We start from the raw sequence: 14,589 nt of genomic DNA, 5'->3' as shown, positions 1-14,589 counted from the left end.
GCAGGAATTGTTTACACCCTTAGAAAACATTCAGGGTTACATCAAAACAAGGATCACCTACAAGGGAATGTAGGGCTGAAGCGAAACAAAAAAACATTTCCAAAAGATCACGTTGATTACAGACTTAGGTGCTGTGTAAAACAGGCTCAGATCTCGGTAATTCAGAGATAGCTCGGAAGAGAGGAAGCAGGAACTGAGCGGAACTCTGCTCTCCCGGATTCACCGGAAAAGGTATCTGTGCAATTATCTCACAACAGAACCTGGCCAGACAAGGAGAGCCAGCAGGGTCTGCGCAGTGTCTAAATGATGTGGCAGGACTACGCCTGGTTCAGCCAATCACTCCTATAAACAGGTGCAATTTAACAGCAGGAGCACTCTGCTTTCTTTTAAAACTGGCAGAAGGTAGTGGCAGAGTTATTTTAGAGCCAAAATGGTAATAGGACCCCGAGGGACTTGTCTTAACAGAAAGAATCCTATTTCCAGGAATAGGTAATGATCGAAGGAGACACAAATCAAAAATGTAATCCAAGAGTAATACTAAAATACTAGAATACTAGTTAGTGGATAAAGGCACACCACAGAAAATGGCGATTAATTGCACATAGCTAGCCATTCATAGCAGGATAAACATCACTTGGAGTGAAAATATCATGCAGTCATCCTTGTTGATTGCTTCCTCCCTCTGTTGTTAAATGATCTGATTTGTGAAACTATCATTTGAGAAATCTCCAATATCACTTTCACCGGCTTTATGAAGTCTTTCTTTTGCAAGATTTGACATTTTATTGTCAATTTGCTCTGCATCTATTTTATATTGTCAGGTAACAAGAGATGGACTGCTAGCTAGTGCAAGATACTAGTTAGTATTATGTGGAGAAGGACGGTTAAATTTTCAAGTGTTTGGGTTATTAGGCAACATTTTCACAAAGTTACACCAATCAATGTTACTACTGCAGCAAGTTGGATAGTAATTTGTTTAACTTGGATATGAGTAGAGTCTCTTACCAAGGAAGACCAAAGTAGGGGCCACTGCCATCGTAGGCTGACCCAAAACATGGAAAACATTCACATTTGGTGGCACAGAAGTACATTCTGTCACCATCCTAACAAATCATCATAAACCAGCAGTTTAAAATGACAGGGAGCTCTTATCTCACAGTTTCCTTGTTACAAATACAGGCGCAGTGTACCTGAACTGGGTTTTCTATTTAGAGTCTTACAAGACCAAAGCCAAGGCGTCAGCTGACCTGGTCTCATATCTGTAGTTCCGGGGGAGAATATTTCAAGGCTCATGTTGGCAGAACTCAGTTTCATGCAATTTTAGGACAGGGGTCCATATTTCCTTGCTGACTATCAGTTGGGAATTGTTTTTAACCTTCATTGCATTTACCCTTCTGTGAAATTATCTTGGTCATTAAATAAACAATCGTATTAACTGTGTTTCCCCCTGTAGTACAATATGATTTCCACCAAGAGATTTTCTCTATCCTGTCAATGAACCAAAAAGAGCACCTGGCACAATGGTACAACTAGTTTTCATTAAATAAGTGAAACTTGTGATCTATTGTATATCACTTTTGAAAAGAAATTACTCTCAAATCATACTTACCAAAATTATTTTAACAGTGTTTCTTTATCAATGCCATATATAACTTTCCAGAAGAATACTTCTAAAGTTTTGCTTAATTTTATGAGTTCTTTCTTATGTAAATTCTGGAATAGTTCTGTTCCGGAGGATGTCATGAATAAGTGAAATGAAGATGGGAGAGTATTTTCAAAGAGTTAACTAAGACACTTAACATACATTAATTTTAAGATTTTAAAGTGTGTGGTCTATGACAATTAATGACTCATCTTTTTAAGTAAATGTTTTTGTATTTCTCAAAGAAATTACTGATGGTAAAAATTACATTTTTAATTGGATGATAGCATTTCTTCAAGTAGGATTAGCACACAGCCTAATTTTAAGTATATTTAGGCCCCAAAGTTCCCTAAGGACTTAAATCACTTAGAGAAATTTTTAATGACTTTTCTTTCAAATCATTTGAAATGCACATGATTTTTCCTTGTAAAACTCAATTTTATTGGAACGAAAGTATTGCACAGTTTTACATAAAACTAATGCAGTATTTCATGGCTATGAATCAAGCTTACATTTCTATCTAGTAGAAAAACATTATATGTAATCTGTTTTATTTTGAGTTATTTGTTGTGTTAAAAATGCTTTTATCCATACTTACCCTATCTCAATATACTCTGATATTTCAAAGTTACAAATGAGACCATGTGACACTCAAAATACACATTTTAATGTCTGTGTGACAAATTAAAAAATTATAGTACACCAGTGCTTTCTCTCTCTTTCCTCATTTTTTTCTGTATGCCTGCATGTGCATGTGGGCACACACACCATTACACACACACTGTTCAGTTATTCCTGAACTTAGGAAGGATATTTACTGGTTCCCTTCCTAGAATTAAATCCAATACCATGTAAAAAGGGGCAGCTAAATCTTGTAGTTCGAGCTGCTGTCTGCTAAGACTACTTTTTATAATCCCAATAGATATGGTTTGCATCTTATTCAGAATGTACATTTTTTTCTTGTGTGTGATGGCAGAAGTGGGATCCATCAGGAAGAAATCCCTCCAGAATGCTCAAAGCTAAAGATAATTAAGGTGAACTACAAAGCCAGAATATCTATTTATATATGTTCTCCTTATTATTTTTAGAACTTTCCTGGCACCTATTTCTTTTTTCTTTCTTAAAAAAAAAAAAATGGGAAAGAGAGAAAGCACCCCACTTTCTCAGGATGGCCATACCACAGTCTCTTCTCAGTTTCCTCTGTCAGGATTTTGGACACACACGCACACGCACACACACACGTCTAGCACATTTTCAAACTGCCAGATCCAGGACTCAAACCGTGCAGCCAGCTGTGTCAGATCCAGTCGCCTTAAGCACCACTTCACTGGCTGGCCCTGGGTTCCCATTTAAATGCTATAACTACTCTTTTCATAAAGATTCTCCCATGGGGCCAGCAAGTGGAATGGTGGTTAGGGGTGCTGGACTCCAACATGTCCGACTACAGTTCGAGTCCCGGACCTGGTGGCTTGCTTTCTCACTTTCTCTCTCTCTCTCTCTCTTGCTTTGTTCCTCTCTGGTCAAATTAAAATGAGTAAATAAATAAAGTCAAGTAAAATAATTCTTAAAAAGAAAAAAAAGATTCTCTCACTGCACTAAACCATGGATGACGCTCCAGTCCATTTTTCTGACCCAGACAAGTCTAGTTCTAAACCCACTGGGGCTAATGGTGCGCATGATGGTTTTGCAAATTTTCTGCGAAAAAATAAGCAGATCTCCCTCCTACTGGGCAAAACAAGGAAACTTCTAGGCTCAATGGCCAATGGCAGTCAATTTTCAACCAAAAGGAGGGAATCCCCATCCACCCCTCCAAGTAAAAAGAAGTTGATCCTGAGCCCAGAAGATTGGAGAAAGGATTAATCTGGGCACTTGCAATGATATAATTTATGCATTAATCACACCATGTCAGGAGCCTTTCAACTTCTAAAGTTCTAGTTAAAAGAAAAAAAATTTTCCTTATTTTTAACTATTACTTTTAATTGCATTTTTGCTTACTTTTAACCACAAATATTATAAATGATGTCTCCACCATAGAGAACACAGGGAATAATTGTTCCTTACAGGCTAAGTAGAGATGCAGTCCTGTCTCTCACAATTCATCTAGCTACAGTGTAAGCAATAATATTTACTCACGGTGACCCTGAGGTAGAAAACATTCGGCCATAACGAAAGTAAGTTAACTTTTGCGGAGTGTAATTTTACTGGATTCTGTTTTTTAACCCAGAAGTTCAACAATTTAATTTTTAAATCAGGGTGTAGTTGGTATTGAGAGAAAATAATGCCTGATATTCAAAGTGAATGTTTAGCTCTCATGGAACCAGTAGATTAGAGACCCCTGTGAGCAAATAAACCACCTTCATGCATCAGGGCCAGGCTGCTGACTGACTCAATAGCTCTTAGCTAAAAATATCAAAGGGTGAGTAACAGAGACAGATCTTTAATCATGTGTGGGTTTTTCTTTTCTTTTCTTGTTTTAAATGTCAATCAAGCAAAAAGTACAACATTGCACGGATGGGGAGAGAGGGTGGGAAACAGGAAGTGAAACTGTCTCTGATGTTCAAATATTGTTTTCTCTGTTACTTAGGAAAGTATTAATGTTGAGAAGGAAATGTTCCACTCAGAAACACAGTGACCCTTTACGAGCAAACTGGAATGAGCACAAAGAAAGAAGATTCAGAAACATGTTTTCTGGCACCAAGTGAAGAAAGTAAAAAAGTTTAGCTAAAGTTCAAATTCATAGCCTAATTCAGTAACTCACTTGGAAAGGAAGATTAATATGATTAATATGCTCTATAAATTAAAACTGATGGAAACAACTTTACATCCTAAACTGTTCTGTAGTTTCACTTATTGTGGGAAGGTTGCTTGTATCAGAAATTAAGAAAAAGAATCAACTACTAGAGATAAACATTTTCAACACCGTTCAACTGTGTAGATATCACAGGTCTAGACAAATAGCATGCTTAATATTCTGATTGTTGGGCTACCTAATAGAGTCTAGTTAAAACGGGAACTTTATTGCAAAAAGATAAACCTACCAAATAGAGTTCTAAAAAAGGAATTCCAAACATCACTTTAAATGTAGGGCTTTCATGAGGGTCAGAAATACCCTTTCTTCCTTATTTGGAAGCAGCTGCCATCCTGTGTATCATCCAGGAGAGACAAGGGAAAGCAAAGAGAGCAATAGTGGTCCAGGACGGCAGGACGGGGCTCAGAAAGCAAAGAGAATTCATGTGCTATTCCACACTTGTCCTTGGACTTCATGCCTCATCTTCAGCTTGCTCTTGCTTCCAACACTTAACTGCTTCGACGTGTATGTTCAGGAGAATATTGCCTACAATTAGCATTAAAACTATAGAAAGCATGACTTAAAATATTTTATGAGATAATTAGCAGAAGATAAGATGTTGAAATAGCTTAGAAAAACAAAAATGTGAAGAGAGATTATTATAAAAACGGAAAGAATATCTGCCTAAGTGGGTATTTCTTGGCAGAGGCAGAAAGAGAAAAAGAAGGAAATAAAATGCTATTGTTTCTGAGGTGTTCTTTAAGCTCAAGATTCTCTTTAATCTCAAGATTTAGTTAAAAATAAGCTCACACCATCAGTAAACATCCAGACACCCTCAGATGTAATTTCAAGTTTCTGATTTTATCTTGGTTAAGACGTTTATCATGTTTGTCTACCTACTATTACAAGATTTCCTAATCTGTCTAGCTGCCACCAGTCTCCCATTTTCTAAGTCCATATTCAATATTACTCAAAGTGATCTAACTAAAATGCATATTACTCACCTACTTTGAAAACTTCAATGACTTTTCATTGCCAAAACAATAAATCCAAGCCTTTTAAAATGTAATTATCTTGCTCTTCATTATCTACTCTTACTTAAGTTCTCCAGTTTCATGTGTTAACATTCCTTGATCTCACTGAAGAATAAATAACAAATTCCAAATTAACTACAGATCTCCATAACCTCTCATGCCTCTTTAGCATTGCTGGCCATGCCTACTCAATCCTTGCCCTTGATTCTTTCAATACTTCCCTAGATGCTTCAGAAACCATACATGTGTCATCATTTCTCTGATGCTCTCATTCTTTCAATACTTCCCTAGATGCTTCAGAACCCATACATGTGTCACCATTTCTCTAATGCTCTATTTTACAAATCCTCAAAGGTAAGACCTAAGGCTCTCAGGGACTAGCAGGTGGCATGGAGGTTAAGGTGGCTGGTTCCCATGGGGCTGACTTTACAGTTGGATCCTGGACCCAGAAGCTTGAAATTCATCATACCAGGCATGTGAATGTGCAGGCCCAGGATCCTGAGAGGAGAATGCAGAAGGGATTGTAGCATGGACATCCTCCCTGGGGGATGATCTCTCTCTCTCTCTCTCTCTCTCTCTCCTTCTCTCTCCAATGAGCTCATGTACCTTATGGCAAATTAAAAAAAAAAAAGTTGAATGAACTAAATTTCTATATTCTGGGAGTGTGCTTGATTAAAGTTGTAAGAAATACTTTTTCTGTTCAAAATTAATAAAGTATAACATGGAATATTTCTTCTGACCTCTATTCTGCTGAGTTTCCATCCTCATATGTAAAAATATATTCAAATATTTTATGCAAATATACGCATGCACACATACATAAATATGCATCTTCTCCTTTTGTTACTAAATAGTAACATGCTATTGTACTATTTTCCACTTTTATATTTCTGGTTAATATATATTGGTATTATTTCCATAATAGTATATAAGAACTGCTTTGTTATTTTTTATTTGTGTATGGTATTCTACCATATGGCACTATAATAATTTATTAAACTTGTCCACAATTGATGGGCATTTAGCATGTACGTAAGCTTTCATTATTACCATGAACAAATCTACATGAGGAAACTTTAAAAAGTTGTGGCAAATAGAATTAAAGAATAAAAATTTAAAGCATTAAATTTATTTCTCAACATAAGCTTTGTAAGTTCAAGACACTTTTGTAAGTGATTATAGCAGTATTCTTGACGAACTGAGGGTCCTAGGACTTAAGGGTCCTAGGAATTTAGCCATGTCAATACAGTCTCTTATATTATTAACTGAGGAAAATGGGCACTCTTTAAAGATATCTTAAGATGAGAGGGAAGAAACTTGGAGTCAAACAGGACTGTAAGGTGGATGCCTAATGATTTCACATTGAAGCTTTCACAAAATTGCCCTTTATTTGATGAGACGAATGAGCAACGGCATTACTGTGATAGAGAAAGACTTTCTGGCAGTGTTGCCAGGTGCTTTTCTGGAAGAAGCTTCAGATAATTTTCTCAAAAACCTTTCCTAAATAGCAGATGTTATCATTCTTTGGCCCTCCATAAAGTCATCAAGCAAAATGCCTTGAGCGTCTCAGGCAACTGGGCCATGACCTTTACTCTTGAAGAGTCTGCTTTTGCTTTGACTGGACCACTTTTGCATCTTGGTAGCCATTGCATAATCTTCAGGATCATACTAGTAAAGCCATGTTTGATCTTCTGTTACAGTTCTTCAAAGAAACATTTCCGGATCTTGACCTCACTTGTTTAAAATTTCCATTGACATGCCTAATCTTTCCACTGAAATGCCTATCTTTCCGTTCAATTTTGGGACATAATGAACAGAAAGTTAGTTTAACTTTATTTTTGCAGTTAGAATTGTGTAAGCTATAGCAATTGAAATGTGTATGGTATTGAGTATATTGTTTCTATTATTCATTGATAGTCCTGTTCAATGAAGGCACAAATGAGATTTTTTTTCTGGTAATTTTACATGGATAGTCTGCCATTGTCAGCATCATCTTTGACATCCTCTTGTCCCTTCTTAAAATGAGTTATCCATTTGTAAACAGTTAATTTATGTGGAACACTGTCATCATAAACTTTTTATAAAGCATTAGTGATTTCATCATTCTTCCACCAAAATTAACCATAAATTAGATGTTTGTTCTTGCTTCAATTTTAGCAGCATTCACACAACTCAGGTATGTAATCTTCTCAAACGTAAGTCTTATCTTCAAATTAAATCATATTCAGACATATTACAACAAGTTAGTATAAGTTTATTTTGGTGCAAAAAAATATGAAATCCTCACATTTTTTAAATGCACATTTTCTGTGAACTTTCTGTATATATATCATACTACCTATGTAAGAATACCCGTAAGATAAATTCTCAGAAGTTAAATCGCATGGTTAAAGGATATATGCACTAGTTATGTTGCTAAGTATACAAAACTACCCTCCCTGGGATGTGCACAAACTCCTATTATCACAGCAGGAGTGATAATGTTTCCACACTTGATCTGAGCAGCATAGTATGTTAGCAAATTTTTGTGACTTTCCTATATTTTTAGTTAAAAGGTGTTATTTTAGGGACCGGCAGATGGTGTAATGGTTACATCACTGGACTCCCACATGGTCGACCATAGTTTGAATCCCAGACGGGGCGGCTTGAAACTCTCACAGGGCACATGTGCATGCATGCTCAAAATCCCAAGAAAACAGAGGAGGAGGGACTGTGGCATGGTCATCCTCTCCGGGGAATGACTTCTCACTTTCTGTCTTTCTGTCTTTCCAGCAAGTGCATGCACCCTATAGCAAAAATCTGCCCCCCCAAAAAAAGTACTTTTTTTTTTCTGATTGCATTTATCTTATTAGGAGTGTTACCTTAGAAAGACAAAAACCCAGATTCAATTTATCCTACTACAGACTCACAACACAGATCAATTCTGTGATCCCCAAATGCATGGGTATTTACATCTACTATCAAGTAAGCAATCAATTCTGTAGCAAACATCAGCTGTGCATTCTCTAATCCAATTCAGTTTTAACACTATTTACCTGGAAATAGTGTCAAATTCCACAAGTTGAGGGGCACAGTCCCACAACACTGCTTCAACTTCAGATGTCAGTTGTAAGCCTCCAGCATCAAGAACTTCTGACTGACTGGCCACGAGTTGAGGTTCTCACAACCTCTTCTTCAGGCTTGTTTAATATGCTAGAGTAGCTCAGAGAAGTCAAGGGAATCCATGAACTGATTTATTATAAGCAATATTTTAAAGGATACAAATAAACTGCCAGATAAAGAGATGTATAGAGCAAGGTATAGAGCAAGCTTTTGTCCTCCCCATGCAATTAGAGTATGCCACCCTCCCAGGGCATGGAATGTGATCTTATTCACTTCTTAAAAACCTCCACGTGTCAGGTGTACAGAAGTGCTCTGAATCCTGTCTTTGTATGTTTTATATGGAGACTTCATTGCATAGGCATAACTGAAGTCTGAACAACCATGTAGAAACGTGATTGGGCAGAAAGGGTGTGATCTAATGCTCACAGACTAAATGAGGAAATTCAGTAAGACTATCTTCCCAAAGCTCTTCGGCCTCAGCCTCTCTGTGCAGCATTTCCTCCCCCCCCCCAGGTATGTCTTGAGAAGCATCAGGAACCAAGAGAGAGAAAAAATGAGAGCAAGAGAGAGAGAAAACAGAGAAAGAGAACATTAGTTACACTGATTCTCTGCCAATCTGGTTAATGTTAGATACAAAAAATTGTCTCTTGCGCCTGGGACCTCTGCCCCTAATTTTGCCCTTAAAAACGCATGTGGGGGAACATCTCAGGGAGACCAGGTCTTTTCAGCATGAGTTGCTTGCTCTCCTTGCTTTGTGCTCTGCAATAAAGCTGTACTTTCTCTTTTATTTTATTCAGGCTAGGAAATCATCAACTGAGAGACTATGAGAAATGCAGGAAAATGGCAATGCTATTACATGTAGGGGTATATTGTGCATTAGATCTGAATGGCAGCACCCAGGACTGTGTCTTTGCAGCTAAAAATATAGGAAACCAACACAAAAATAAACAAACACACACACACACAGTTCCCCAGCTCTGTGTTAATAATATCACTTCAATTTTGCTATATTCTTAAGGGCCTGGTTTAAATATTCACATAAAACAAACTTTTGAAGAAGCGTAGTAAACTTTGCTCAAATATTATTATCTCTGGCTATTTAGAGCCTATGACTACCAAAACTACCCTAATGATGGTTGTAAAACTAATCTTGAAGCAACGAGCCTTCTAGAAAGCATAGGATTTACACTTCCTCATATAAAAAGAAAGTTAATGTTTATAAGCAATGAAAACTAAAATAATTGTTGAAATATTAATGGAATAACAATGAAAGGCATTTCATCATTAGGAGCAGACAATTTTACTCCCTGTAATAAATAAGGGCAAAAATACAGTACTTAAGTTACACAAGTTAATTATTTTGATAGCTAGTGAGGGAATGGTAAGTGCTTTCCATTTTAAGAATCTTCCAGCATAGCATTCAAAGACCAGAGAGCACAGAACTGGAAGGGCCTTTATAGATCCCTTAGCTCTTTAAATCCTTTCAAGATCCAGGCAACATGAACTGGCAACCTCATGTAGAAATGTGTAATAAGCAAAGAGTGGCCTGTCATGTCAATGGACAAAAGTCTATATATTTTTTTTTTTGTTTGTTTTTTTAGGTTTTAGCCATAAGGCATGTGTGCTCACCGAAGAGAGACAGAGACAGTGAAAGTAAGAAATCACCCCCCCCAGGGAGAATGGCCATGCCACAATCTCATATTCTCCAATTCTCTATCTGGGATTTTGGGCATGCGTGCACATGTGCCTGGCGTGATAGTCAAGCCTCCAGGTCTGGGACTCGAACCACAGTCGGCCATGTGAGAATAAGCATCTTAACCACCATGCCACCTGTTGGCACCAGAAGTCTATGTTCTTAGGAAAAACAAGAAAGAAGTGAAGTTTTAAAGGCTAAGTAGGTTACTTGTGTGGTAAAATAAAGCTTTAGTAAAAAAAATGTGATAGTCACCTTATTCATTAGCTCTTGCTATGCAGCAATTTAGGCCATTAAGCACTTCTTCTAACTTAGGAGAAAGGATAATAAAGCAGAGTTTCTGTAACTGATTTTCTATTACCAAGATACTTTGAAAATTGATTTGAAACAGAAAAACAAATTTATGTAATCCTGGGACATCAATTCGTTAAATAAAGACAAGTAGCCTCTCTTCTCTGATGGTCATTTCATATTCACAGGTTCACAGGGGAACAAGGAAAGCAATTTCTCATGTTGCAGGTCTCAGACTGAACAAGTAAAATTGGTATCTTAGTGCCGTTGATTCTCTGGTGGAGCCAAAGTGTCAGCTACATCTTAAATCTGTACAGCATTGATTTTTTTTAAAACACTAACAATGTTCTTAAAAACACCACCTGAAGTTTCTATTGTAAAGTTTACATGAGAGAAGACATCTGCAGGCTCTAGGAAAAACATGAGTTCTCTGGGGAGTACATCTGTGACTGACAGCAGCATCCAACCAAAACCTGGAAAGTTTTCACTTTTTTGTAAAACATCTCTTAGACCAGATATACATGAATTTGTGTATGTCTGTGTGTTTATATAATGAAGCATGGATTTGCCCGGTTTGTTGTTCTTGCTGAAAAAAAGATTAAATAGGAAAAAAATAAATCAGATATAAAAATTCATATACTGTTTTCTAAAATAATAATTTATAATAATTTTTTTAAATTCAAATATATTTTTTCTTCTTTTCCTTTTTTAGAAGCTTTTGCCTTAGGGTGTGTGTGCTCACCAGAGAAAGAGACAGAGACAGAGATAGTGAGAGGGAAAGCGAGAAATCACCCCCCAGGGGGGATGGTCACGCTGCAATCCCTTCTCCTTCATTCTTCTCTAGGGATCTTGGAGACTCACGCACATGAGCCTGGTGTGAGTTTCATGCAACAGGGTCTGGGACTCGAACCACAGTGGACCATGTGGGAGTCCAGTGATGTAACCACTACACATGTGCTGATCCTCATATTTGAATATCCTTATTTGGCAACCCATATTAAGATATCTGGCATAAAATTGGCACTTAAAATTTCAAAATCCAAGGAAATAATATGTTACTAGTAAAATTTTAAATTCTAGGGATATTATAGCCCATATGACAGTTTGTGTGGAGCTAATTTCTCATGAGGAAAATAAAAAGGTGAAAAAATGTATAAAATATATGGATAAAAAATTAATTATAGGGATAATATTTTCTCTTAGTTTTAACTAAGAAGAATAAATTAGGGTTAAATAAAACCTGGCCCTCATATGTCCATATCTTTTCAAGAAATGCTTAATGGCTCAAATATGAGAAGATTATGAAATTTTAATCTTTAAAAAGAGGTAGAAGTAAGAATTAAAAATCTCCTTGAGACTCTTACAGTGTGATCCTTTTATAGAAAATCATAAAAAGCTCAGCCACAACTGGTACATTGAAACTGTGCCACAGGTAGCCATATGGGAAGGTTCATGGTTCAGATTCCAAGTTGACCTGAACCCACTGGAAACACCCACATGTGTACCCGTGAGCCCTGCTGGCTGGAAGACTAGGCAGAGGATTGTAGTGTTGGAGACTCTGTCAGGGGTTGCTTTCTCTCTCTTTCCATCTCAGTAAGTAAATTAATAGCTTTAAAAAAAAATCAGGAAAGAACCCATGATTTGATTTCCTTAAAAGTGTAAAGGCTATATGTAGAACAGTCACATTTATGACTAAATTCTGACTAAAGGATGCATGTAAAAAATAAATCAGCTGTAATGTATTCACTTGCCACCTATTTGCCTTTTAGATCTTGGCAAATTGAATGGACCTTAGAGAAGACAAGGACAGTCAGAGGCAAGAAACCTAGGTAAATAGAGGGCTAATCTCCACTGATAATCTGATTAAGAAATAGAACCAATGCTAAAATTAAACCAACGGTATGGCTGGCCCGATTGCACAACGGTTAAGCATTATTTTAGGAGATTTTTAGCCAGGGTTTTCACTGTGGAAACCATTGGGAAACTGTTTCAAACGTGCTGTTGATCTTCTCCCTCTGCTTGCCTTTCTCCCTACACTCAGGTGAGAACCACTATACAAAGCTGTCACATCCAGATAAAAAGAAAGCACCCAAAAAACACACAGGAATTTTTCAAAATTCTGAACAGTTATCAAGTGGAGACTTACAACACAGACTTGAATTATGAGAAGTAATACTTAATGAAGGTTCTGTGGCAAAGAATCAAATTCCATCTCAACATTTGAAATGGCTTAATGTTTTCAGTTCATCAGCAGCAGTGAAGAGCCTCACAAGTCAATGATTACTGAGTAGTGCGTGCAGTTGTACGTCCATGCCATATGCGTCTCCTTCCTCCAGACCACAGGGAGAGGGCTTCCTCCCAGCTCAAGACTCAGTGCTCCCCTGATCTAAAGTTCAGTTCTTCCACTTTCCTCTCCTAGTCTTAGCATTGTTGCTGTTTTTCTCTATAGCTTAGAACTGCTTCTCAGATCTCCTCAATCTTCAAAAATAATACAAAACAAATTCTTAGATTTTTTTTTTTGGGGGGGGAGAGGTTTTTGCTATAGGGCGCGTGCGCTCGCCAGACAGACAGAGAGAGACAGAGAGATAGAAAGTGAGAAATAACCCCCCGGGGGGATGGTCACGTCACAATCCCTTCTCCTCCGTTCTCCTCTAGGGATCTTGGGCACACATGCACACACGTCCGGCGTGAGTTTTAAGCCACCGGGTCCAGGACACAAACCACGGTCGACTACATGGGAGTCCAGCGACATAGCCATTACACTAACTGCTGGTCCCACAAATTCTTAGATTTTTATGATCTCCTAAAGCTGCTTACATTTTTTCCTCCTCTCCTTCATATTTAACTTCCTGAAGGACATCATCTTTCTCTTGCATCCTCTTTCTTACCTTTCATTTATGGTTCACACTGCTAAAATTAGGCTTCCATCTCTGAAAATTGGCAAGAATATCACCAAAGATCTCTCTGTAGTCAATACCAATGAATTCTTTCAGTCCCTTTCTCACTTGACCCTTGAGCTGCAGTTGGCACTATTCTCTACTTACTTTCTTAAATCCTTTCTCCAGTCTTATCCTCTACTAAAAGTGACTCCTACCTGTGATTTTCTACAGATTAAGTTTATGAGATACAGGTTACAAAATATAAGCATGAGGTTGAACATACGAGAGTTTAATTCTCAATCAGTAGTGACTATGAAGGAATGAACAGTCCAGCCTAACATAGCACTCAAATGTACCAAACCATTTCACATGTCTGCCTGGACCACCCTTCATCACTCATCAGCTATTGCAGTTGGAAAAGGTAAATATACAACCCTCCTCTCTCCTGTGATTGAATTGGAAAACTGAGAGACACAACAGCCAGGCAAATGAAGAAATACATTAATACATTTATTCCCAGTAACTTTGATTCTACACAAGTGGCTCAAGTTTATAGCAATAGCAGGCTTACTTCCCCAGAATTAGTCATACCACCAGGACAGAATTTCAGACCACAGCCTCAGAGGAAGTGCCTGACCTACTACTAAACTGCTCTCACAGTGGAAAGGAAACTAAATTGTATCTTTCCTTCTGGCAGGTAGATCACCACAGAGAAGACAGAAAGGTGACTAATACATTTTTTCTGTACAAAAACCCATCATGACTTTTCAATGACCCAATATAATAGCTTGAGCAAATTTCTTAACTTCCCATGCCTCAGTTTCCTTATATGTAAAACAGACAATTAATAGTACTAACTTGGGACCAGCAGTTGGAGTAATGGCTATGTCATTGGACTCCCATGTAGTCGACTGTGGTTTGAGTCCTAGACCCAGTGGCTTAAACTCACACTGGGCACGTGTGCGTGCATGCCCAAGATCCCAAGAGGAGTATGGAGAAGGGATTGCAGTGTGGCCATCCCTTCTAGAGGGTGATTTCTCCCTTTCTGTCTCTCTGTCTCTCTCTGTCTTTCTGGTGAGCACACACACCTTATAACAAAAACATCTCCAAAAAGAAAATAGTAATTACCTTATAAGGAGGAAGAAGTTAAAGGGAGTCAG

Source organism: Tupaia chinensis, unplaced genomic scaffold (assembly GCF_000334495.1).
Source record: "Tupaia chinensis unplaced genomic scaffold, TupChi_1.0 Scaffold000396_1, whole genome shotgun sequence".
In the NCBI taxonomy this organism is placed as follows: Eukaryota; Metazoa; Chordata; class Mammalia; order Scandentia; family Tupaiidae; genus Tupaia; species Tupaia belangeri.
The sequence above is the reverse complement of the archived record's forward strand: the minus strand, read 5'-3'. Positions refer to the sequence as shown.